Genomic DNA, 25,556 nt, shown 5'->3' on the forward strand with positions numbered 1-25,556 from the left:
AATTTTGTCATCCTCTAAAATGAGTTTATTACCAGCACTATTACAACTCTATGGGCTTTTGTACTTCTTATTTTAAGGGAAACAGCTACTTTTACAGCACTAATATAGAGGCTCATTTTAAAGCTTACATATTCTCTTGGCTTACTTTAAGGATAGATGAAGTTGGCAGCTGTCCACTGAGAGAGTTAGGGGCAGTAAAAAATACCATGACTTACAGTGTTCATTATTCACTAAACATAGTTATCATCCACCAGTAAATGGGCAAACTGGAAGGAATGATGACACTAATGCTGTACCAGCCTGCTGGAGATGAAAGGAGCACCCCACCCTGCTCCAGGAAGTAAAGCTAAAAACTTTTGGTGCTTTTTCTTGTAAGGAGAAACACTGTCAAAAGCTGCAAATAATTTCAGTTAAGACTGCCTGGGAGAAAAAAAAACCAAACCAAAACAAAAAAACCCAAAAAAACCCCATGATGCCTACTGATTCTTATGAATGGGCGAAGTACAAATGCTGGCAAAGTTCACTTTTTGGTATCATACACTTAGGATACTGGTACAGCTGACCCCTGATATACAGACCCATACTCCTACTATAACAGACCCACAAAGAGCCATGACTCTGGAGTGATTAGTCAGGAACAGCCAGTATTCCAATTCTGTATTTAAACAGTTTTTAAAACTGTAAGAAAGAGGAGAAAGTGTAATAAAAATAACATTTTTTCTGCAAAAGACAGCAATAAAGGTTTGCTTATCCAATTTTTAGAGAACACACTTGGTGACTCAGGTTGGAAAATAAACACAACCATTAACACAAGGCCCTGTTTCCATTCATTTCTAGCTCTGCCAAAATCCCAAATCTCAGGGGTTTTCTATGCTGCCTCCCCTCCCTCTGAATCTGTTCACATTGTTACACCATGCCTTATAATTTTACATCTGGCATAAGGATATCACTGGTATAATTTCATCACTTTATGGGCTTTATACATTTCCTGTCATGAATCACTGAGTAACAAGTGTCTGTATGACCACTTCTCACACAACGTGCAGTCTAACCAGTGAGGTCAATCAACACACCAATCTTTCAGGTGTCTCAAGATGTTTTAGGAAAAGACGTGGATTAGAGTCACAGCCACCCAAATGCCCCAAACAAAATATTTCAGCTTGAAAATTAAAAAATTACATTTCTGACTGTAAAGTATCATAGAAGTTGACTGGGACAAAACGTTCTTCAGAACAATATGTTTATTAAAGTACAAAGCTGTCAAGTCATATTGTAAGGCAAAATATCTCCTACCTCCTCCAGGAAATGCCTACACAACATGTTTAACCAGCAGCCACAAAGGCAACTTTAATTCTGACATGTCAAAGTGCTTTGGTTTTAACTTTTTGGTCTTTCACATTTTTTAATGTGACACATCTTTGAGCAACTTGACAGTTCAACAGTTAAGATACAGTACCTCTATTGCTATTGGATTCCTAAATACCTATGTTCATTCTTTCATCATTTTTCCTTTAGTGGCACCAAAATATTAAAAAAATATGAGAACTTAACCATGCTAAACTCAGCATAAACACTCCAGAGGCAAAGTCATTTTTACTCTCTATTTTGTATAAATTTCAGTACATATTAATTTTAAAAAACCCTCACAAAACAGAGAATAACATCCAAGAAATTTCAACACTGATTACCCTCTTTCATTTAACTGATTTTTCCTCTTACATAGCTTGACATTGGTTTCTTTTTTCAACAGCAGTTTTTACCAGTAGAACACATTCCTGGAACAGACTGTCAGCCACAAACTTGGGATCTCAGGTGTCCCTAACATTGACCCACATTATCTCTGAAGTAGCATTCCCTGTGTGGAAATCTGGAGATGAAGAGTTGCTATACAAAGCTGAGAAGCATACACTTTCTCCTTCAACATGCAGGTGGGTAATAGTGACATAACATGAAATATGAGGGAACAGAGGTCCTGGAGATGCCCCATTTTAGCCCCATGGCTCAACCAGAGCCCTCTCTTGCAATGCCTAAAGGAAAGAATAATTGCTATAGGTGTATTTCTACACCATCTGTGTCTACATTGCCAAAGGAATAAACAGAAAATTTTGAGGAAGTACATGCTGGAATTACTGCAAAGTGTAAAGACATTTAGCAAAAAAACCTTACAGCAATGAGCGTCATGTTCTGGAAAGGTAAAAATTTCTAAAGAACACATGAGTGAAACACACATGCCGTAAGAAACCTTTTTTACAACCTCCAGCCTAGATGGAAACAGCTTTTTCTCTCAGATGAGAACATGGCCACCTCACATTGATCCCCGCCTCGGTTACTTCCAGGCAAAATTATCACAATTAACTGAAATTAGGTCAGAAAATGGAAGCAATTTCTTCAAAATCCCTATTCCAGTTTGGCAGAACATAGCAGCTTTCTTGCCTGCAAAACACTTGCCTACCGTCAGTTCACAGCCCAATTGCAAGGGAGTGTCTCTTAGAGTACCCCAAACCTACCTCTGCTGCTTCCTCCAAGGCCCTGGCAGTGGGGCAAACACACCTCCAACACTGACTGTTTCCTCATCTTTGAGCTTGTCACGGTCTACCAAAAAAAGTAAAATTCCCCCAGCCACTAGAAGTTGCAAAAAAATGACCACAGATAACAACAGTCAGGAATAAAAATACATTCATGGGTATCAGCTGTGTACTAGCCACCTGAAGGAGATATCACTGATTTTCCCTTCATTCCTTGATATTCCTTTATGCCTTGAATAAATAAGGCAATATTCACTGATATTGCCTTATTTATTATTAGGAACCACAACATTTAGAACACCTCAAAAAATGACCAAAAACACATCCAGGAGCCAAAAAGTCCAAACAAAAATGTTTTCCCCAACCAAGGTAGGATAAAGGCACAGTATTCTAGAAAGGCTCTTGAGGACTTCATTACACAGATGTGTCACCCTCAAGAATAGTCACATATAACAGTGACTGACAGTATAAAAAGTCCAAAAATTAGTTAAAATCCTGAGTGACTAAGATTTACAAAAAGAAGCTATTCAACACAGCAAGCCTTGTCTGCCAGATATTTGGCTTGCATACTGTAGATGGTCATGAGTTCACAAAGAGCTGGATTAATTACAAAGATCAAGAATAACAAAAAAAAACCTTAAAATGTCTCTAAAAGGAATTTTTTTTTTTTTCTAATGAAATCAGCAAGAGGTTCCAAAGCAAATCTCAAGACAACAGCATACATGGTTAACAGACCGGTTCCCCACTTTTAACTGCTTTGCTTGGTGCAGCTAGTACTTACACACCCAATACCACTCATACCAAACTCATAAAATGTTAGTATTTCTTTTACAAATCTCTATTTGTATGCCAGAAATGGTCAAGTATGTCTAAGGGTGCTGTTATCTATCACTTTCTTGATGTGCACTGATACCAGTCTTGACAAAGGGATCTCAGGTTTTGAAGAGCCTGAAATCATCAGAAAGGCAGTCTGGCCAGGATTTTAAAATAATACAATCTGAAGATCAAGAAGGCAGTAATCTCTTCACTCTGTCCTCCACTGGGCATGTAAATATATCTACAAACTGTTGCTTTTCCCCCCTGCAGTAGTGCTGGTATTTTGCATAAATTAATAAAGACAGTTTATCCAGGACAATACCACCTCAGCCATCCAAGCAGGATCATAAAATTTAGTCTGAAAATTGACAGCACCAGCTATCAACTTTATGAAACTTCTATTATCAGTAGCTGAAAAATGCACTGTTGGAGTCTGAGATACAGACTGTGTACCCTTGTTTTGAATATTTGGTTCTAGGATTCAAGGAAACATTGAATTTCATATAATATGAAATTCATGTGCATGTTTTCATGGTGACACATGAAAACAAATGTTAAAGTTAGATAGGAAAAGTGTAAATGTGTAGATTAGAAAGTTTCTTAAATCACTGGGTGAAAAAGTAGTTTAGAGAACAGGAGACAAGATGGAGGATTTAGGGTGTTGTCTCTTGTCCTTCTTTCTTCTTCATGTTCTTCTCCTAAGAGTTTTTGGGTAGTAGTAAAGGATTGGGTAGAAAATGTCACAGTGCAGCACACAGGTGTTGGGTCATTGGGTCACTAAGAAAAATAATTTAGTTAGCACCTGTTAATTGGGTAAATGGACATATAAAAGACCTTGAAGAAGATCTTTGTTAGCCATTTTACCCCTTTTCTATCATAGTGCACATAACTCCTTGTACCTTGTAATGTTGATAAGAAAAGAATAAACAACTGAGACCGAACGAGAAAAAACCAGCCTCCCTCTCATCAATCTTCAGTTCAAAGGGAAAAAGAACCCAAATCTAAAAGTCCAGTAAAGAGACAATGCACCATTAACTAAACATCTCCTTTCTTTTGCGTTTTACAAGAATCTTTCACAAGTTCCCATTTAGGAACATAAGGAATATTTACACACTCAGTGTCCAGGCCAGTGGTCACCCCAACAGACCACCCTTCTTTAAGCTATGGTGCTTATTAAGTCGGTTCTAATACTCACTTACAAGGGAACTACTGTCACAAATTATCCCTGGCTTCTAATACCAACTTGAAACAGAAACAGAATCCATGAGATGAAGGCAGTATTTTAGTTGTGAACCTTTACCAATACACCAGGGAGTGAACTTGCGGCTAATTACTGATTGGTATGCTGGTTCTGCATGTAAAAATCGCTATTACTTTGGCATGGACAGCTCCAATTAATAGATAGAAAAACAATTCTTGGCAAGAGAAAGCAAAACATGGCCAAACATGCTAATGCAGCAGTCTGTTCTTGAATTCCCAAGTCTGAACTAAGTAAATATTTTTAAGCCTCTATGAAGTGAAAAGAACAAAAAAAAAAAAAAAGGAAAGATGTAGCATTTGCAGCCACTCAGGTTCTCAACTTCTTTTAAAATGAAGCTTTTAAGAAGAAGCAACTAACCTTCCCCCTGTTTGTGTTTGGAAGCTTAACAGAAAGATGCAAAGCAATCCCTGTTCTGTAAGTTAGTGAACCATCTCTCATAACAGAGGTAATAAACAGAATGGCTCTAGCACACATATGAGTACAAAATACATGTCAAAGAGTAATTTTGGTTTGATCCAGGAGTTACTCCATCTGTGATACAAACTTATTTCTTCATCAGCCCTCTGAAGTTTAAAACACTTCAAGTCTGAAATATAAAACATAAACCAGCTCAGTATTTTCCATTCACATGCAGATGAAGCTAAATACAAATTTTTAGAACACGAATAGTGCAGTTGTTTAGAGAAGAAGGAGATCAATTTTAAAGAAAAAGAAAAAATTCTCCATTAGAGATCCATTGTCATTCCTAGGAAAAACATCTCACAAATACAACCAAAAGTCATGTGTGTGCTCTGAGGATAGACAGAGAAAATACTTCCGTAACAGACCATTGAATGAAAAGCTCAAGGAGGAGCTTCACAGTGGATTAAAACCATGCAAGTCTTTAACAGTGCTAGGAGTAGCTCATGTGGATTTGAAGGGAATTCCACAGCAATGTGCCTACAGTTTTACCTACTAATAAACCTCTTGAGGGTAACGGAGAGTGGCACTGATCTTCTGAACCCAATACTGATCATGATCTCTGCTTCCACAGTGAATTTCAGGGATGGCTGAAAGCTGATCACACGCTCCCCAGATATCAGCTGTGGGTGGCTCTAGTCAGATGCCTACCCCTAAAACAGAACATTTAAATCTGAGTTGCTTTGGGATTTAGCCAGTCTTGTAGTCTTCCTTGTTTCTACTCCTCCTCTCATTTCTCTCATACTCCTATAAGGATTACTCAGGCAACCATATTAAAAAAAACTGTATGAACTGACCTGTTATCACAAAACATCTGAGAAAACTCATATGAAATTATAAAGGATTTTCTATTGTAACCAGAAAAGGACCTATGTTGCAACTTATTGCTCCAATGCAGGAGAGTAACAGGAGACTATGTAGTTAACAAGGGAGTACAATGTCCAAGTTCAGTTATTGATTTTTACATTGTTCAGAAAAATATCAGGCTAATGATTAGGTTAGAGAATAAAGGGCAAGCCTTACAGGGAAAAAGAATTTGCTTCTTCCCAGATATAGGACAGGCTCATTTAAATCTCAATAAGTGGATTTTAAAAACTCTTACTGAAACATTAACTGTGCTTTTCCTTCAATTTTAAGTCATCATGTGGGATGATAATGTTCTTTTACTAGTAATACTGAAGTCTTGGGCCAGCCAGAAAGCAGAAAGGGATTTTAGAAGGGTGGTGGGAAAGAGGAATTTCATGTAGCATATTTAATCTTGCTAGGGAAGTTAATTTGAAACTTTAAGCTGGCTCCCATTCTCCCAATATCTGCTGGGTATAGTTACCTTTTGTTTTGTTGAGAAATATGAAGTCTTTTCTTATTCCAACTGACCTACTTCATTCAAAGAGATACTAATAAAATGTGCTACCATATTCTTAAGCTTCTTTGAAAAATTGTGATCATTTGTGCCATTCAGTATTTGCTGCTACTAACCTCAGTATAGGTATAGCTAACCCTCTAATCTTTTGAGTTTCCATAGTTTTTGATTTGATTCATGCTCTTTAAGTATTTTCTCTAGGTCAGCTGGGCATTTGTGCACTGTTTTCTGAATGGTCTGTGCTTTTAGCCAATACTGCTCAATTGGATTTCTACAGAAATACCTGAGGAATAAAACAGGAAACACAACTGATAATACAAGACAAAACCATCAGTGATCAAACCATAAAATGTGTAACCTTCTTTGACTCAAAATCTTAAAGACAAAGATGAAAATCTCAACATTAGATATAGCTTAACCTTTATTTATGGACTCCTAAATTTCTGTAATCAGGAATAGCTGTTGGAATTCTACAGCCTGAATCATCAGGCCAGATAATCAGATTTATATTTCTGAAATTTGCAAACATCTCATTACAGGGGGAAAACAAAAACAAAACAAAACAACAGGAAAAAAAAAAAAAAAAACCTTGAAAAGTGAAAGAACTAAGAAATGCAGAGTAAAAATTTTACACCATACATTCCTACACAACAAAACAAAACCAAACCACCAAGCATGTCCCATATTATATCTCAACAGGATATCCATCTGGAAAGTCTTACCTTCCAGATGCTTTCCCCTACTATTTCATTGTCCTGCTAATCTCTGAAACTACCCCTAGGGGGAAAACAAAACACTGCACAATTTATTGTCATGCTGTTGTTTTAAAAGATGGACAATAGAAAGGGAAATAGATTCTGGACAACAGTCAGTTTCAATATTACAACTATAGAAGCAGAAAACTAGAACTGGATCAAATTGAATATAAACCCTGTACCAAAATAAATTAATAAAAGCAAAAAGCATCTTACAGCAACACAACAGTAAAGTGCATATGCAAAGAATAAAAATCCTAAATAAATGAGGAAACCTATCTATCTCTTCCCCTCAAACAATCAAAGTTGAATCACATGTATGTGGCCAAACCTTCAGACAACTCTTTTTTTAACACAGAAGTATGAAGTCAGTTAAACCAAACTACTACTACAGCACTTTAGAGAAGTCCACAAATGTTCTCCCCAGGCTCTGGTAGGATGACAAAGTTTCCTCTTACAGAAAACATCTGTACCCTAAAGAGTCTCATAAGCCTGTCAATGAAGCAAGGCAGAAGCATTTCATTCAGTTACAGGGAGTTTGGATGGATTTGTAAATAAAGGCCTTTAAATCTGAAAGTGGCATCTCCTAGCCAGGAACATGAATTCTTGGGCTATATTTAGACCACTTTTGGTACCACTGGAGTTGTTTGGCCAGAAGCTCTACTGCCCATTGTGATGGGAACACACTGAATGGGCCACTCCCGTGCAGAAAGAGCTGACAAAGTACTCAAAACTAATAAATATCTCAAGTGCCTAAAAAAGGATGAGTTTTATTGCTCTCATTTTCTTTTGTTGGGTTGTTTTTAAGCGTGACTGAATTTACGTAATGCCTCTTTCCAACTCAAGGTGCAAGTACAAGCAAACAAAGATCTGATTCAAAATCCAAACAGAGTAATAACATACTTCTGGCATATCAGCGCAGAGGGACACACAGTGAAGAACAAGGAAAAGTATTCCGTTTGACACTGCTGCCATTCTCTGTAGCATTACTTGCAAAAAGATTTGGGGGTGTTTTCAGAACATGCTATTTCATTCTTTCCAGGTGTGTTATCTAAAAAACCTCCTCATATCAGTGGCGTAAGTAACAAGTAAAATCACTGCAGCAAGTTCACATAAAAAAATTAAAAGGCAGAGTTTATCCTCCCAAGCTGAAACAGCCACATACATGTGTTCCAAATAAGAAAGCAATACATGCATCCTGCACATATAGAAAACAACTCCTAAATTACTATGAATTTCTGCCCATCATCAGTTTTTCTTCAGACTATGGAAAATATTTCAGTCATCATTTCTATCTGCAAATATAAAAAGTATGCCATTTTAAAAATAAAGCACAAAACAGTTATAATCTTCAACTGGAAAATGTTCTTCTCTAGATAGCATTCAGACAGTTCAAAAGCATTCAGACATCCATGAAACAACATAAAAAGAAAAGCCATCTTCTAATTTATATGAGGAATATCAGCCAAAATTCCCTGCATTGTTTTTAAGCTGTTAGTAACAGTTATAAATGGAGAGATGCTGTACTTCAGTAGAGGTAGAGAAGACAGGTTCATTTACTGTAGTAACATTTACTACAGAAATATTTTTATTTGCCATAGCAGCACCCTCTATTGCACAAGTAGCTATTTAGTAAGACAGAAGTACTTGCCTTTCTCAGCACTGTTAGTTTGTCTCAGAGGTTTTTCAAAGATCTCTGTTCATAAAATGTTTGTCAAAATGCACTCACACATAGCACAAGGCCAAGAGGAGATGAGAGACAGATGCTTCTGCACGGTAGTGGGCGGGATGGGAGAGAAGCTGGGGAAGCAGCTTTGCATCCAATCCATTACAGCTATTTTCCTTTTAACCATCTAACAGCAAGTCACAAATTCACCCTAAACACATCAAATCCTCTGAACTTCGGAAATGATGCATTATTGAAGTCACAGCAGGGAAGCCAACTCAGTTTACAGGACATAAAAGACTAGCACTGGAACAATCTTTTTCATCACAAGGTTATGGATTAAAAACAAAGGCAATGTTTTAATGTAGTGAGAAGATGCACAGTCAGAGAAAAAGCAAGGTAAAAGTGCCATTTGTACTCCTTTCCAGAATAAATTCCTTTCTAGAAAAATTCCTCTCAGACATATTTTCCACCTCAAAAACAGCACTACAATCTCATGGCACCCTGCTCCAGCATGTATCCTTTCTCCCTATTTTCCTCAGGTACTTGAGTGCACATCTGTTGGAATAAGCTGGGTGTATAAGATCTGAAATGCACTTCCATCCTTTATGGATTCTACTCCTGCATCCTTTACTACTGTAAAACTGCAGCTGCAGCAAAACTGGAAAATAAAGAAATTTTTAATTTTTTTTTCTTCTGCTTTAGATTGCTTATTTTAATATAGGCCTTTACTGGTTGCATGATCTGTCAAAAGTACACAAAGCTGCAAGTTTTACCAACCTATATTTACATATGCCAGCTACACATAATACACACTGCAGGTACAGTACATCTGTATCATACTGAAGTTTCAATATATCAAAGCACAAAATAGAAGATATTTCCATATAGTACCACCATGGAACAGAGCTAAGTGAGCAGGAAATCCTTATCTAGCTTGATCTAAGCTATTGAAAGTGAAATCAGAGGTGAAATGCATACAGTAAGGATGACTAAACCCCTAAGTGGTCCAAAATTATTTGGTTTATTACATGAATTCAAGAGACTACAATCATTCTGAACAGGCTATTATCAAATCTCTTCAGTGACAAAGCTTTCTGTTCAAGATAACAAATAAAGCAAGTGCATAAATCACAAGGATATGTGGCTTAAGGCCATTATACCAGAGGATTACAGACTGGTTTTGCATTGTCCCTCTTTGCTTTTAGTACCTCCACCTTTGTTTTAATATTGTAGCTGCTACTACTACTGCTGTATGAAGGCTCAAGTCCCCTATAGTTATGAATGGCAAACAGAAAAACCCTCTCACAGCTTAAGATAGAGTCTAGGGTAAGACTTAAAGGTACACTCAGTAAACTTAATTTAGTAGTGTGTTTCTAATGAGCTCTGCCAGTCTTGTCCAACTGTGTACGCTTTAATTACAGAGCACTGCGCTCAGCACCACAGACTGTGGTTGCCAGGCACCACGGAAGACCCATGGTTCTTGTGCTCACCATGGTGCAAACATCTAATGAAGAAACTATGTTTGTTCAAAAGGTGCTCACAAAAACCAAAGGTAAGGAAAACAAGTAGCTAAACCAGGGAGATATGTATCTGTCAACTTAACAGGCAAGTAGGGCAAACAGCAGCCACCACATGTTCGGGGATGCAACAAGAGAGTAACAGACTCTCAAATAAGACCACCACTGTTGTTAACAATATTTAGAATATTCATTACAGACCGCAGTGGGTAAATTTCTCAGAGTCCAAGTCAAAATGAAGACTTAAGAAAACATGCTCGAATTTGCAGCATACAAATTCAGATTTTATCCTGGACTCTGGATACAATGAGAAATCAATGCTCTGTTCAACCCTAAGCAGATAACTAAAAGACTTCACTAAGTATCCCACAAACCTTGTATACGTCATCATGCCACCTCACCCCATTAAAATTACAGACATCATTACAGACACATACACATTTCAATCTTTAAGAATATTTTTCAGAATACATAAATAAAAACATCCCAAACGCCTATACTACCATCAACTTTTTTTTTTTCCCCTAGTAAGAAGGTGTAAACTTTTGGTTTCAAGGCAAGCCCTCTTTCCTAGAGACATGTACACACACGTGATCCAAAATGTGGATCAAAGCTTGATCACTAAAAACATGAAGCAGTATAGCGAAAGACGGGTTCCAAAAAGTAGAAGCAAAATCAGAAGTGAGAGTTCCAGGAGGTGAAGAAGAAATACAAGCATGCTGTTCTAATCTAATAATACAAGAAAACTTGAATACTATTTACAAAACCAGAATGCTCTTCTTCCTGACTACTAAGCCACTATTCTCATAATGATAAGGAAGAAAGAAATTGGTTGGAAATCTTCAGTCCTAAATTTCTGCTTCAAAATTATGGTACTTTTCAGCAAGGCAGTTGCTGACTAAAATAAAAAGCTTAGCAAAGCTGAGCAGTAATTAAGAGATTTCATTTACAACACAATTTCACATTTGTACAGGAGGAAATATGCTTCTTACAACATGAAATTTCCCATAAAACACATGGAGAAATAACACCATCTAAGCCTTGCATTTGTCCTGTGAAATAATCCATCATCTCCTTTGGTAAATAAATATGCACTCTGTTCTGGTTTCAGCCAGGACAGGGTAAATTTCTGCAATATCCAGGAGGAACATGGTTGGGACCAGGAGGTTACTCTGTGCCACATCAGATCGTTTTCTGGGATGGAGGAAAGGGTCCTTCCCAGGGCACCACAGCATGGCAGAGGGAACAGTTGGGTATGTTGACATCTTTCTTGGACACTCTATCATTAGCATTATTACTGCTCATTTTCTTATTTCATTCCATTTCCAATAAATAGTTCATATCTCAACCTGTGACCTTTATGTTTTGTACCTTCAATTCTCCTCCCCAGCCCGTCAGCTGCAGAAATAAAAAGGCAAAGTAAGCAAGCGGCACATGGTTTGGAGTGTTCCACTGAGAACACTGAATTGGGGAATACCATTTCTAAACCAAGACACACCTGAATAAAGACAACTACTGAAGGCAAAACTTAAGAGGCAATGGAAACCACTCAGATCCAAACAAAGCAGTTCTTACAACTTTTTAGGATCATGTATTCAAGTACTGTTCCAAAATTTAAATTGACAAACATCATGCTATTACATTCCTACACAGTTGGAGCAAGCTTCTATGGCTTTGCAGTAAGCCCAATAAAATTTCCTAAGTTGTATTTACAGAAATTAGACCTATATCAGTTTATACTTTTTTTTTTAAATCAGTCATTTCATTTTGTCAACCCCCAAATCTTTTAGATTCACATGCAGATAAAAATAACACAGATGAGTCTGCATTTCCTAGCTAATTAAGAACAACTGAAAAATTGCCTACAGATCACCATTTATTCTAAACAATTTCCTAGGAGTTAATGACCTTACAGATGAGAATTTTGACTATGTAACATTCCATACTTACCTTCACCTCAAAGGAAGATATTCCTAATAGACACAGAGAATTCATTGATTTTCAGTTTAATATATAGATATAAACATGGGACAGTTAGACATGTCAGTGTTCAAATTTGGTTTCTATAGAACTTCTTCCTTCCATCTGTAGTTTCACAATGGCAACAAATTTTACATTAACTGTGCCAAGAGAATCTCTACTTTATTTAAACATTCAGTTTTTTAAAATAAATAAATACCCATGAATCCAAAACTTCACTCTACCTGTTAGATACAGACATGCAGGCAGAGAAAAGAAAAACTCCACCAAATGAAACAGCGCCTTGGACATCCAGTGATGCTCAGAGAGATTAATTAAATGCATCAAGCACAGCCCATTTTGCATTCTGATACAACAATCTCAGATACACTCCGATGCCAGCCCTTAGCAAAGCAGCTTCTACAATCCTTTGCCTGCATCAAAAAGATACTCCTAAGCCACAGTATTAGAGCAAAAGCTCTCCTATCCATAAGCCAAAAATTCCTAAAATAACTGCATCCCCTCTAGTTTTCACACAAAGTATAAGCCATGACAAGAACATCTCTAATGAAAATTAGTTCTAAGTGAAAGCAAGAATACTTAGCACCTTTCTTGTGCATTTCAGCTTTCAAAAACACTTTGCAAATATTAACATGCCAAGATATAAAAGCACCATTGTTTCAGTGAATGGCAGTAAAAAGAGGATGCAGAAGTTTGTAGCAAAATGGATGGATAGCTGCTATTTTAGTTTTGTAAACTGTGGCTTCATTTCCATCAATGATGCATCAAAACAGGTTCTGCAGTACTAGAACAAGAAGTACTTTATTACTGAATATTGAGAGATTCTGGCAGACCTGGTTTCATTTCAATTCTAATACTTTTTCCACTGAAATTCCTCTTGCTTTTCTCAAATTAAACCTGCAACACCTTTTTTCATTCTATACCACTATGAAAAAAAACTTCTACATTTTTATTAGTATGTGTTTTTCCTTTGCAATTACCATGACTGCCTTTCCAAAGGCACATGTGTCCAGTAGAGTCAGGATGTTAGATAAAAAGATGTAATTTGTTAAAGTTTGCTCATTACACACCCTGCTGAATTCCATTTTTTTTTTTTTCCTAGGGTGCTGTGTGGCTCTTTAGCCACCTCTAATAGGAAAAACTTATTCAAAAAATTGATCACAAAGCAGTATCTGCTACATTGATATTCATTTGGGGAGTCAAATACCACTAATGTAGATAAATGTTGGGATGTCTTTGGAGAACTCTATGCCATCCCAAATCATCACTGTATGCATGCCAGTATTCACACAAAACTGGTAGCTAATGGACAGTGAGTTAATCCCAAACACCAGGACTCTCACAGGTCCTCATCTGTACTGGTTAGTACCCCACTCACTCCACTATCAGCAGCACTGATTTGAGGGAGACAGAATATAGAAAAAGTAAAGAATGGCCAAGTTTTTCACGTTGGTATTGAATGCCCAGCTCGAGGCCCTGGAACCTGGCAGAAACATTCCCATTCAGGTTCTGAGGAGGGCTTTGAAAAATTAGGAGCTTGAACTTGATATTGAGAAAGGAACAGAAGCTAGCTAAGAACAAGAGGCACAGGTTTCACATCCTCCCACTGCTCAGCCTAGCTCAGCACGCTTGATTACTAGTGGGAATTTGCACTGGGTTACCTCAGTCAATTCAGATGAAAGGTCCAGTCAGCAGAAAAGGCATGGAAGTTGGCTCCAGGTTAGCATTTGACAGGACTACCTGACTGAAAACATCCTAAGATATCATGTAACAATCTCCTTGGGAGAAGTAAGGAGAACTTGAACATGGAAAAAAACCAGAACAATTAGAGCTATTTCTCACTAGAAAGATGGAAATCAATATGACAAACAGATCCTGAAAATGCTTATGTCTTAATAGGGTTATCTCTGACCTGCTGAAAAACCAGTGCTCAATCCACTAAAACCACCAGAAATTCCACTTTGTTCTGATTAATCAAGACACCAAGTCCTAAAACTTATCTCAGTACCTGACTCAAAACAGACCAAATGGAACGAATTTGTGGTGACCAATATAGCTGTATCACAGACTCAGAGATGCATGGTGAATACAGGTAAAGAAAAGACAAAAAATACAAGGAGACTTACATTTCTTGCTATCTGTGATGAATGACTCAGTTCCTGCCATGTTAGATGCATTTCATCTTCATAAATTACCAGCACATGGCAGGTGCACTGGGAGCTGTCTCAATCCTGCTAAAGGTTTTTGTTTAGATAATAGAAAAATGGTATTAAATACTACTGTAATTTAGCACTTTCAAATTGAATATAAAAATAGACTTAAAATACCACATCAATTAAAAAAAAAATGCAATCTAACAGAGAAAATCAGTTATGTCCCAAAACTACAGTGATTTTTTTCAGAATCATTCCACATTGCTGCTTTCAGTAGATCCCAACACAGGAATACAGACTGTATTTTTTCCAAAGGCATTTTAACAAACAAAGCCACCATCAAATAAGCAGGCATTACTCAAACAACAATTACTGAGATTAAAAGTACATTCTAAAAAATTTTAAAAAGGTGAAAAGTACAAACTACCAGTTTTCAAACACTTCAGCACACTCTTCTGTATTTTCTAAGCACTTTTGGGCAGGAGTGCTTTCCAGCATTGGGAATTTCTGACACCCCAGCCATGTTGGTTGATGGTGTGAAGAGTGACTGCTGATTGACGTCACTTGGCCAGCAGAAGCTGCCACACTAGTCACAGTTATACTGGCAAAAACAGTGCTTTCATCTGAATTGCTTCCCTCTGTGGTGGAATTTATTTTTTGCATGAATAAACATCAATATTGTAAACAGGAGGAATTCCAGATTTATGTGGAGTTTCACAGTTATAAAATGCTGGGATAAATGGAGGCACGTTACAATGTCTTGTATGAGTAGAGTGCTGCAAAGGAGGGATACAAGACCTTTGGGAAGGGCAAGTCAGAAGGACCTAGAGCTGGAGTTACCTTTCATGACAGAGGCATCAGAAAACACTGAGCTTCATCTGGGCATGGATGATGAGCTAAGTGAGAGCTTACAGGCACAGATTAGAGAGCAGACCAGTACGGATGACACTGTAGCGAGTGAGCATCTGCCGCAGGGCACCTGGCCAGGAAATCGAGTGGATAAGGCCCTCTACAGACAGGGAGCAGCAACCTCACAATCACAAGCCCTGGTCCTCGTGGGGGAGGACTTAAACCACTCTGGTGTCTGCAGGAAGGACAACACAGCCAGGGATAAACATCCAGAGCTCTCCCAGAGAGCACTGAGAGATTCCTGACCCAAGTGATAGCAGAGCCAACAGCAAGGCACTCTGTGCTGGACCTCATACTTACTAAAAAAAGGAAGGGCTCCTTGGGGACATGAAGGTCATAGGCAGCCTTAAGTTGCAGTGACCCTGGTGGCATTCACAACACCAACAGGAGAGAGAAGGGCAAGAAACCAAGATCACAGGCCTGGCATTCAGGATAGCAGACTTTGGTCTCTCTGGGGACCTGCTTGAAAACAGCCTCATGGCATAGAGCTCTGGAGGGAAAGAGGGGTCAGAGAAAGCTGCTTGATACTCAAGGACCACCTCCTCCAAACTCAAGAAGCGTTCATCCCAAAGAGCAGGGAGTCACACAAAAATTTCAGGAGGCCTATACAGATGAAAAAGGAGATCCTGGCAAAACTTAAACACAAAAAGAAAGCATCCAATATGAGGAAGCAGGAACAGGCAGACTGGAAGGAGTACAGAGACACTGCCTGAGCATGCAGAAATGCAGTCAGGAAAGTCAGAGCCCACCTGGAGCTAAAACTAGCGAGGAATGTCAAGAATAAGTATCTGAAGAGAGGGTATAAAGATGGTAGAGGCAGATCTTTCTCAGTGATCCTGTTCAGCAACAGGAAAAGAAGCAACGTGCACTAACTGAAACACAGGAGTCCCTCTGAACATCAGGAAAACACTTTTTTACCATGAGGGTGACTGAGCCCAGGCACAGGTTGCCCGGAGAGATTGTGAGTCCTGAAGATACTCAAAAGCCATCTGGGTTTCATCCTAGGCAACTGGCTCTAGGTGGCCCTGCTTGAGCAAGGCTGATGGACCAGACAGCCTCCAGCAGTCCCTTCCAACCTCAACCATTACCTGATTCTTTTAAAGCACTGCTGCTCCAGAAACCTTCCAGACACAAACCAGCTGGTTCAGACCAGCCTTCCTGACCATAAAGTGTCCTTCGGTACACTCAGTGTACTTGTGCTTCTCCCAGCATGCAGTGAGCTCTCTCTCAACCAGAGCCTCTAGGCATTTTAATAAAATGAATAAACAACTGCTTTCTATATTACATTCACCATTCCACTACTTCAACCAGAATGTCAAAAATCTTTTCTCAGATCATATTACTTTCATATACTGCAACTTAAAGTATGAAGTTAAGGGCCAAAGGAAAAGAAAAAAATCTTAACAGAAACAAAACTCGGGCCTTTCTTAACATATCAATGTCCAATAGCAGGACAGATGAAACTGAGGAACAAAACTCAAACGCATGAAGTAAGATATGCTATAAATTTAATTATTTCAAAGAATTCTTGATACTAACCTCAGATCCAGAAATCTTTACCGCTGATGTGTAATACAGCATTTTTTAAACTGAGAACAGAAAGGGAAGAAACTCACCATGAAAAATTTGAAGACCTTTAGGATGTCAGAAAAATCTGTTCTCTATCAAACTACATAACCTTCAGACACCTTGCAAACATGGATTTACCTCAATTCTGTTTCTCTCATTCTCTCCACCCCTACACCCTTAAGAAATTTGCCCAGAACATGGCACTAGCTCTCTGTTCAGAAAAATGCTGTGTCTGCCCCTGCTTATTATGGCTCAAAGCTGATATAAAATGATGCAATCAACAGAATTGCCATATTTTTAATCTAGTTAACATGTGTCAATATTTCAGTGGAAACTCTGGCTTCCTTACTGTTCATTTATGGTGACTTTTCTTCTAAATGGCAGTGGCCTTTTCCAGTTACTTTCTCTAGGCTGTCAGCACCACCTGACCATAGACAAACTCCATATATATTAAAGAACAATAACCTACAACTTGTAAATACCAAGATACATATTAACTTACTCCTTCAAGCATTTTCCTATTTCTTTCTTTAAGAGTTGTATTATTTTCCATTTTCGAGAAGTAATATACATTCCTTTCTTCAGTGTGGTCACAGTACCACCTCTAAATCAACAGAGTATTTGCAAATTTCACTTTGATCCATTTATTTTGTCTGTTTTCCATCTGTCAACTAACTTTTGCTTATTTAAGATGCACATAAATTCTGAATATTTACACAATATAATTATTGTATGCTGAGTATCATTAGGGACTTGGTTTCATCATCTAAGGCACAACTGTATTAAGCAATAGTTCTTGTCAAAGACATTGGAATTTTCACATGTTTAAGGCACAGGACAGTGACTCTTTCAGGAAACCAGAGTTCTGCTCTTTGTTTTTTTGATTAACCACTCGGGCAACTTTCCTCAAATCACTTCACCTGCAGTGCATCACTGTGTTGTCACAGAATGGGTTTATCCTTCTACACTGTCATTTTCCTCACTCTAAGCAGCTCTGTAAAGCATTCAGGAACCTACTGATTTATTTCCACAACACGTCTAAGACTAGGAAATTGGCACAGTTATTCCGCGTATGAAAAATACTGTCGTCAGTTTCCGTTCCCTACATGCTAGTGGCACAATATTACTATTTTTGCTCATCTTAAGAAAGAAAAAATGGTAGGAACATATTTCTTCTCAACCCATTCACCAACTGTGCACAGTTAATTCACATTGCAACAGTAATATAAACCAAGATTACTAAGCTTACTAAACAGCACCTCAGATGCTTTTAGAATATGATGCAGCTGGATATACCTCAGGTGCCAGGCTGAGAGTAGTGGTGTGAGAGTAGTGGCAACTGGTAGCATGAACAAATTGAGATTTTAAGTCCAACTTCCCCAGCACAGCACACAAAAGGAAAGGGCAAGACTCTGGATAGCAACAGCAGAGATGAAAATTGCAAAACTGATAACCATATTGCAAGGCATTACTATGCATGGTTCTCCACTCTCCAAACCAGCTGGAGAGCATCCTGATTTTGGCCATGCAGGAATCATTCCCAAAGCAATGCCTTCATGGGGAAAGAAGGTATTCCAACAACGAAGGATCTACATGGCTACCACAAACAGTGTAAGTCTGAATGACCCCAGAAGTTTGCTAGAAGCTGCTATTTTCATCTAGCAGCCTTTAAGCTGCAGCAGCATTATAGTGGGAACAAGGGAAAAGGCAGGCAGACTGTAATGTTTGGAAGGAAAGGTAAGAACTTTAGCCACTGTGGCTATATTCCCTTCTTCACTCCTGAGGTCTGAGAGTAACCATGCAAGGATGTGAATTTATTTCCATACACATTGCTTCTTTCTCAAAGTACCTGCTCATCACCAAGTGGTTTGGCTTAGCCACTAGCATGTCCTACGTTCCAATACACTCAGTATCTATAGTGATTTTTTTTCCTTCTCTCTTCATTTGTAGCACCCCCACTCGTGACAACATGAACCTCAATGAGGACGACATCACGAAATAAAAGCTTTTACCACTTCTTAAACTGATCATTTTTGCTTTGTGGAAGTTAATGTCAACATGCAGCTCTCCTAGAACTAAAAATTGTTCACTACATCATCACCTACTGATTTCTACTACTTGGAATAGTCACTGAAGAGGAAAAGACTTCTCATAAATGCAGTTGATATTAAAGAGCTCTGGAAGATCAAGATCAAGGACATAAGTTATAACATATTCCAATAATAGCAACAGAAAAGTGTCCACCTTTACAGGGAACTCATTCTTCAATGCTCCAATTCTCTACTTTGAAAAAATAGCATCTAATTGTACGGTATGCTCAATATGGAAGAATCCAAAAATACAGACAATTGCACCCTTCTAAAGTAGTAGGAACCATCTTTATCTCATTTAAGAATTCCCAAGCATGCCAGCCAATATTTTATATCTGAAAATTTGTCTTACAGGAATGACAACCTACAGGTTTGAATCTGAGTCACGCTCTAGAACCAGTTTTAGGATTGAAAAATGGTGAGACTACAGAAATACAGAATTTAACTGCTGTTTGAAGAGCCTCATTTGAATGCCAATTCATTTTTATATAAAAATACCAGGAAGCCTCATACATCCCTTTTGTTAACAAAACAATGAAAGCTAATATTCTTAAGAATAACACGAACTAAAGACCATATATTTGGGTATTTAAAAATGTGAAAATGATGGGTTTTCATTTCTTATTTTTATCCACTGGCATACACCTTTCTAGCACCTTCAGTAAAAAGATACTGAATTAAACAGATTCATACACTGAAGTCAGCTAATTTTTAAACATAAAATCCCCTTTGCAGTACTGATTAGAAGCAGCATTAACTGAAGACAGAAGAGCAAACAATCACCAAGAGAATTTAGCACTGAGGTTCAGGGGGACTGCAGGGGAGTCAGAAAGAGGAAGACAATGAAAACTCACCAGAAGGAGCTGGATTGAGAAGTCTAAATATCAACTGAAAACATCACCTCATTTGACTAGTTGTCAATTCTTACTCACCCTATTCCACCATTCAATAACACTTTATATTCCACAATGAGAAACACTCATTTCTCCAAACTGACAACTTAAATTCATCCCTAATTCCATTTAGAAATTGTAAGCAGTTTCATATTTCAAAAAATAAACCGAAGTCTACAATTCCTTCCATTAATTTCTCTGCCCTTTCTCTTCTTTTCCTCTTGTGTCCCACTAAAACAAAATCCTTCATTTCTCTTTGTATTTAAATGAACATTCCACTGTAACAATTTCTAGTTTTCTCCTAGTCCTAAGTCTTAGCTGCCAAATGCCTATCAGCAGATCAAATCTAAAAGCTAAAGTAGAAGTGAAATGTTGATACTCCGTATGTTAATATTTCATTCATAAACTGCAGAGGAACTCTTGAGAGATGCAACTCAACAACTTAACTTCCCTGGAAGTTTTAAGCAGCAGAAAATTTCTTGTGAAGGAGGCAGAGGGTTGCTTAAAATAATTACTTTTTTTTTTTTTTCTGAACACATGTTTTCTTGTAACTATCACTGCAGATGAGTGAAAGCAGGTTTTCACTGATATGGGGGTTGTCCTCATTTAAGAAAGGTCTGATTTATGTATTTTATTTAGATATATTAGATTTATCTATTTTATTTAGTGATGTTACCACTGCTACTTGCAGTTTGGCCAAACAACAGCAGATCAGAAATTGTTACAATTTCTCTAATTTTCATAGATTCCTGGGAAAACAGTAAAGCAGGCCACTCTTCCTTGATGTGACCCTTGACAAGCTGCCTCTCAGCCAGCACACATAGTCTTGGTCATCATGTTCAATTCTTCCCAGAGGATAAAAAATTGGTATAGATGTGGAGTAGCAGAAATGACTCATCAATACACAAAAATGCACGGGAGAAGACCAGCAATGGCATCTATCTTCTAGCACTCGCTAGTCAAGACACTAGAGTTACACAATCAGATCTGACTTTTTGCTATAGTACTGGCTGGGCATTGCTGGGGTTCTTTTGGATAATTTTAAGCGTAGCTTCTACCCAGTTAACTCCACTGTTGTGGAAATAGTAGCCATATCCAAGAAAGAAGGTGATGTGGATGCTACTGTAAACTTTATCAGACCTAGTCAGATCTACAAATTAGAATGAGTAATGGAACTATTTTACACTGTTCGCTTCTAATTCTGACACAGATGGCACTTAAACAAGGATTCCAGCCTTGGCAGATTTCTTCAAAGTCAGTGCCAAGGCCAGGATAATCCTTTCTAGCAATTTTCTCCTTGATTTTTGAGCCACCGACTTCCAAATAAAATAGAATTTCTTATCTGCTACTCCCTTTCTACAGTCATGCATTGAACAAGCTCTGACAAGACAGGACAGACCTTCAAATATTGAACCAAGTGACACCAAAAGGGTCATGAATACCTACAAGGTACAACCCTCATTTTTTACCTTTATCTTCAGGTGGGTGTATCACAAGGAAGAGAAAAATTAGGGATCCAATGAAAAGGAAATAAAAAAAGGAAAAGTAAAAATATCTTCCTTGAGGTAGTTCTGACTCTCCAGCTCTTAAATTATGCCAAGTGTGGGATTAATGAACAATGACTGTTTTTAAGGCCAGCATTAATGAACAATGGTTGTTTTTTAAAGCCAGCATTCACTGTAAAAAGGAAGATGAACCAAACACAGACAACAGAGCAAAAATAGTGCAATGGACATGTGTGCGTGTTTCCTTGCAATGAACATTGTGTATGTTTCCTTACACAAAATGACTTTTCAGAAAGTTCTATACCCACAGCATTAGGCAAATAAACAACAGAGCCAGTTCTGAAGAGAATGGAGACAAACTCATGAAGAATAACCAACTGCAAATTTGCACCGGCCATTATGTTCTCTTCTCACACGAATCTTAATGTCATCAGCACAGACACAGGAAAAGGAGATACACCAGAAATCTCATATCCTTAAAACAGACATTTTGTTAATTTATTCTAATACAGATGATGAAAAGTCTTCAAAACTGACAAGAGCTCATTAGCATAGGCTTTCATACAAGACACAAAATAAGGATAATGTAACATTTTTTTAAATAATAAATTGCTGTTCTGCATCTAGACAAACACTCCCATCAACATCAATAGGAATTTTCATGTAGAGAGAGCTTAGCATGCAGTGCAAAGACTTTCTAGTCAGATTATGATTTTTAGCAATTATTAGCCTTTATAAACATCAGACAAAAAAAACTAAACTTGTTTTATTGTTTTTGTGCCTGAGTTTGTTTTTTAAGATTGCTCTTATAAGGCCACATTAAAAAAATAAAAAATAATCAGACAAAGGATAAAAGAGGAGAGTATGGGTCTATTAACAACTGATTGTTTATCCTAGGTAAAAACAAAAGCCACACGTTGGAGCAGAAAGTAGTCTCATGAGTTCAAAATCATTGTTTTTAAGAACACTTCAGTTCAGTGAGTTAAGTGCACTTGGGAGATGCCTAATTTCACACTTTTCTAAAATAATTAATTCAGAAGGAATACTACTTTTACTAATATTAAAGTCCTACGCACTGAAATTTCAGATCAAGCCTCTGACAGATCTTAATGTTTCCAACAGGCAAGCAGTCATTCATCACTGCTCTGCACTCTGGCTTTCTGAGGACTGTGCTCTGAAATTTCTGCAGATTGAATAGCTGATACAGAGAATTCAAGATATAAGTAATATTACTTTCAGTGCTCCTTTAACAAAAATCAGTGCATATTTCTCCAGACTTGAGAAAACTTACAATCTTCTCACGTCATCTAAACAACAAAGAAAAGAAGTTGTCATGTGTATTTCAGGCATTAAAAAAAAGTATCTTGCTCTATCTGCCATTCAAATACCTCCAAGCTATGCTTTCCCTACCAGCAACTGAGAAGAGGGTATATACTTCAAACACAAAAGATGCCATACACAACATAACCCAAAAATCATGAGAATTAAACATCAACAGGATAGCGAGAAGGCACCAGCTACTAATGCAGGCAATTAAAAGCCAAAAAAAAAAAAAAAAAAAAAAAAGGGGACAAAAAAATCAAAACCAACCTACCAATCCAATTATCCATCAGAGACTCTGCAGTTACTGCGGCTCTTACATGACTTGCAGCCTTTCTGATCAAGGGCCGTCACAGGACACCTAAGCAGTAAGAATTTCACATTTCAAACTTGGAATACCTACCAGCAATTGCCAGTTTTCAAGAAGTATAAGGATACCTGCTTCACATTTCTTCATTTTAAAAAAACTGAAACACAGTGAAGATATTCAAGGCATGGGTTTTTTGTTACTTTGTCCTACTCCTATAAGTAAACTAACCTCAGATAATCTATCTCTTTTGCAGCAGGGAGCAAAATGACTTTGTTAGAAGACCCTATGCCCTTAACTCATCACCCAAGTTTCTACATATGATTTCTCCTCTAAGCTTACAGTAAAATGACAGAACTCCAAAAAGCTAGAAAAAATAACATTTCATAGGTATTATCACAATAGTCTGTGCATTTTCACCACTGAATGAGGGGAAGAAGCCCACCCAAACCAGTCCCCCTAGCGTCTCTAAGCAGTGGGAGTCTGAAAAGATGTGGCAAATCACTACTCTGCCTTTTTGTGCATGAGGCCAGCTTTTTATTTTTGTTTTGGGGTTTTTTTTCCTGGTAGAAGACATAAACCCTTATAGAAACGAGGCAACCTTTCAACCCATTTATCAAATTTCCCGCTGCTTCTATTTCTGAACAAGTTTAAAAAATATTTTGTACACAGAAAATTAAATCTGTATCCAGCAGGTATCATTGAATAAAATATGCTGACCTGTTGGCAACTGCCAGGTCTGATTTTAATACAGCACTTTATTTAGCCTGGTGCTTTCTGCTCTTTTCAGCATTTCCAGCACTAATACTGTCTAAAAAGAAGCTAAAAATGTTTAAAAGACATTTGATTTATTGCCATTTCCAACCTGGCATCCACACTTTCCCGAATACACGCATGACAATCAGTGCTGTGAAAATGTTTCCTGTAGTAATTTTAAGCGTCCTATGTGGATACATACAGAAAAACGTAAGACCTTCAAACAACTGTTCAAATGTCTCCGCTGGCTAATTTTCATTTAAAAAACGCACGTAGAGGAAAAGTAGACTTTATATGCTGTGTACCAGTACCTCTGTTCTAAGTTGAACAAAGCAGAAGACACTGTACTCAGGTGAAAACACAAAAATCGCTTGTCTGATGCTCCACAAAGAAGAAAAACCACTTGCTTACTAAAACTGGGCACAGCAGAAAAACTAGGAATGTCTCCAAAAAGTGTTACATAAGGCATTGTCAAACTTCACGTCACCTCCACAGGGCTGCAAGTTGCTATTTTCCCCCCATCCCCCGGTGCGCAGGGATTAACGAGCTAAATGACACAGTTGTCGGATAAGAGGTAATAGCAGAAGCCTTCCCAAAGGAGCGCTCCCCGGGCTGGAGGCTTGCAGGGAAGCCTGGCGGGTGATGGGGAAGTCACCCTGCTCGGCTCGGCGTCCCAGCCCAACTCCGGCTCTGCCCCCGGCTCCCGTTCCGGCGGGCAGAGCGCTCACGCCCCGCGGCTCGACTCCCTCCGTCGCACCCGCGGCCGCCGGCCCCGGCTCTGCCGGCCGCGGAGCAGCGGCACTCGGCGGGACCCAGCCGAAGCGGGGCTGGAGCCGGCGCGCAGCCCGGCCGGAGCGGAGAGCGTGCGGCGCCGAGCCAGCGAGCGGAGCGCCGAGGGGAGCGGAGGAACCTCCCTCGGCCGGGGGGACGTGCCCCTTTGTGCCGGGAAGCGACACGCGCGCGTCCGCCTGAGCATCTTTCGATTCCGGATCTGATGGGGATTAAAATCCAGCACATAAAGATGCCAGCCCGGCCCTCTGGACCCGGGTGCCCCCTCCCCGGACTGCTGGAAGAGACACTCACCGATTGTTTCTTGCCCTCCCCCGCCCCTCACCTCCAAAAGCAGCAGAGACTGGACGAGAAGGCACTTACCTTCTCCGGGTGGCTCCCGGGCCGCCGGGACGGGCGCTCAGCGCCCGCCGCTCCGGGCAGGCAAGAGGTGCTTCCCCCTCCTCTGCTCCAGGCGGGCAGCTCCAGCTCCGTCCCCGCAGCCCGGCGTTCCGGAGGTGTCAGCCAGCGGGTCCCAGCTCGGGCGGCAGCTCCACTCTCCCCGGGACGAGGAGCCGCTAACGGTGGGAGGAGGAGGAGGGCGGTGGGGAGGTCCCGACTCTTCCCGGGATGCGCCGCCGAGGTGGCCGCCTCCTCCGCCGCCCAGCTCAGCTCAGCTCTCCCCGGGGCCTGCCCGCCCCGCGCTGTCCCGAGGTGCAGCCCGGCCGCGTCCGTCCGTCCCGCTCGCCTTCCCCCGCCCCTCTCCCCGGCGGCGAACCGCGCGGCGCACAGGCCCCGCCGGCGGCCAGGAGGACCCGCGGGCGACGGGGGATTCCGGCCCAGCCTCCTGCCCTCTCCCCGGGGCCTGGTGCACACTCTCCGCGGGGAGAAGAGGCCCTGCCCCGGCCTGGCGATCAGCTCCGGGAAGGTCACCGGCACCGCGG

The 25,556-nt window shown here is 39.4% G+C and overlaps 1 protein-coding gene across 2 annotated transcripts in view; it reads right to left on the bottom strand.

The window, feature by feature from the left end:
• LOC131573118 (xylosyl- and glucuronyltransferase LARGE1) overlaps positions 1-25,134 on the bottom strand; it is a 270,574-nt gene extending 245,440 nt beyond the window's left edge. Inside the window, exons 1-2 of one of the 2 annotated variants that reach the window (XM_058826722.1) lie at positions 24,997-25,134; positions 23,056-23,142 (exon numbers count right to left, since the gene is read on the bottom strand). The gene's annotated coding sequence lies outside the window, so the exon portion shown is untranslated. The remainder of the gene's footprint in view (positions 1-23,055; positions 23,143-24,996) is intronic. The other variant, XM_058826720.1, reaches the window with a different exon arrangement.
• Between the last annotated feature and the right edge of the window lie 422 nt (positions 25,135-25,556).

Source organism: Poecile atricapillus, chromosome Z (genome assembly GCF_030490865.1).
Source record: "Poecile atricapillus isolate bPoeAtr1 chromosome Z, bPoeAtr1.hap1, whole genome shotgun sequence".
In the NCBI taxonomy this organism is placed as follows: Eukaryota; Metazoa; Chordata; class Aves; order Passeriformes; family Paridae; genus Poecile; species Poecile atricapillus.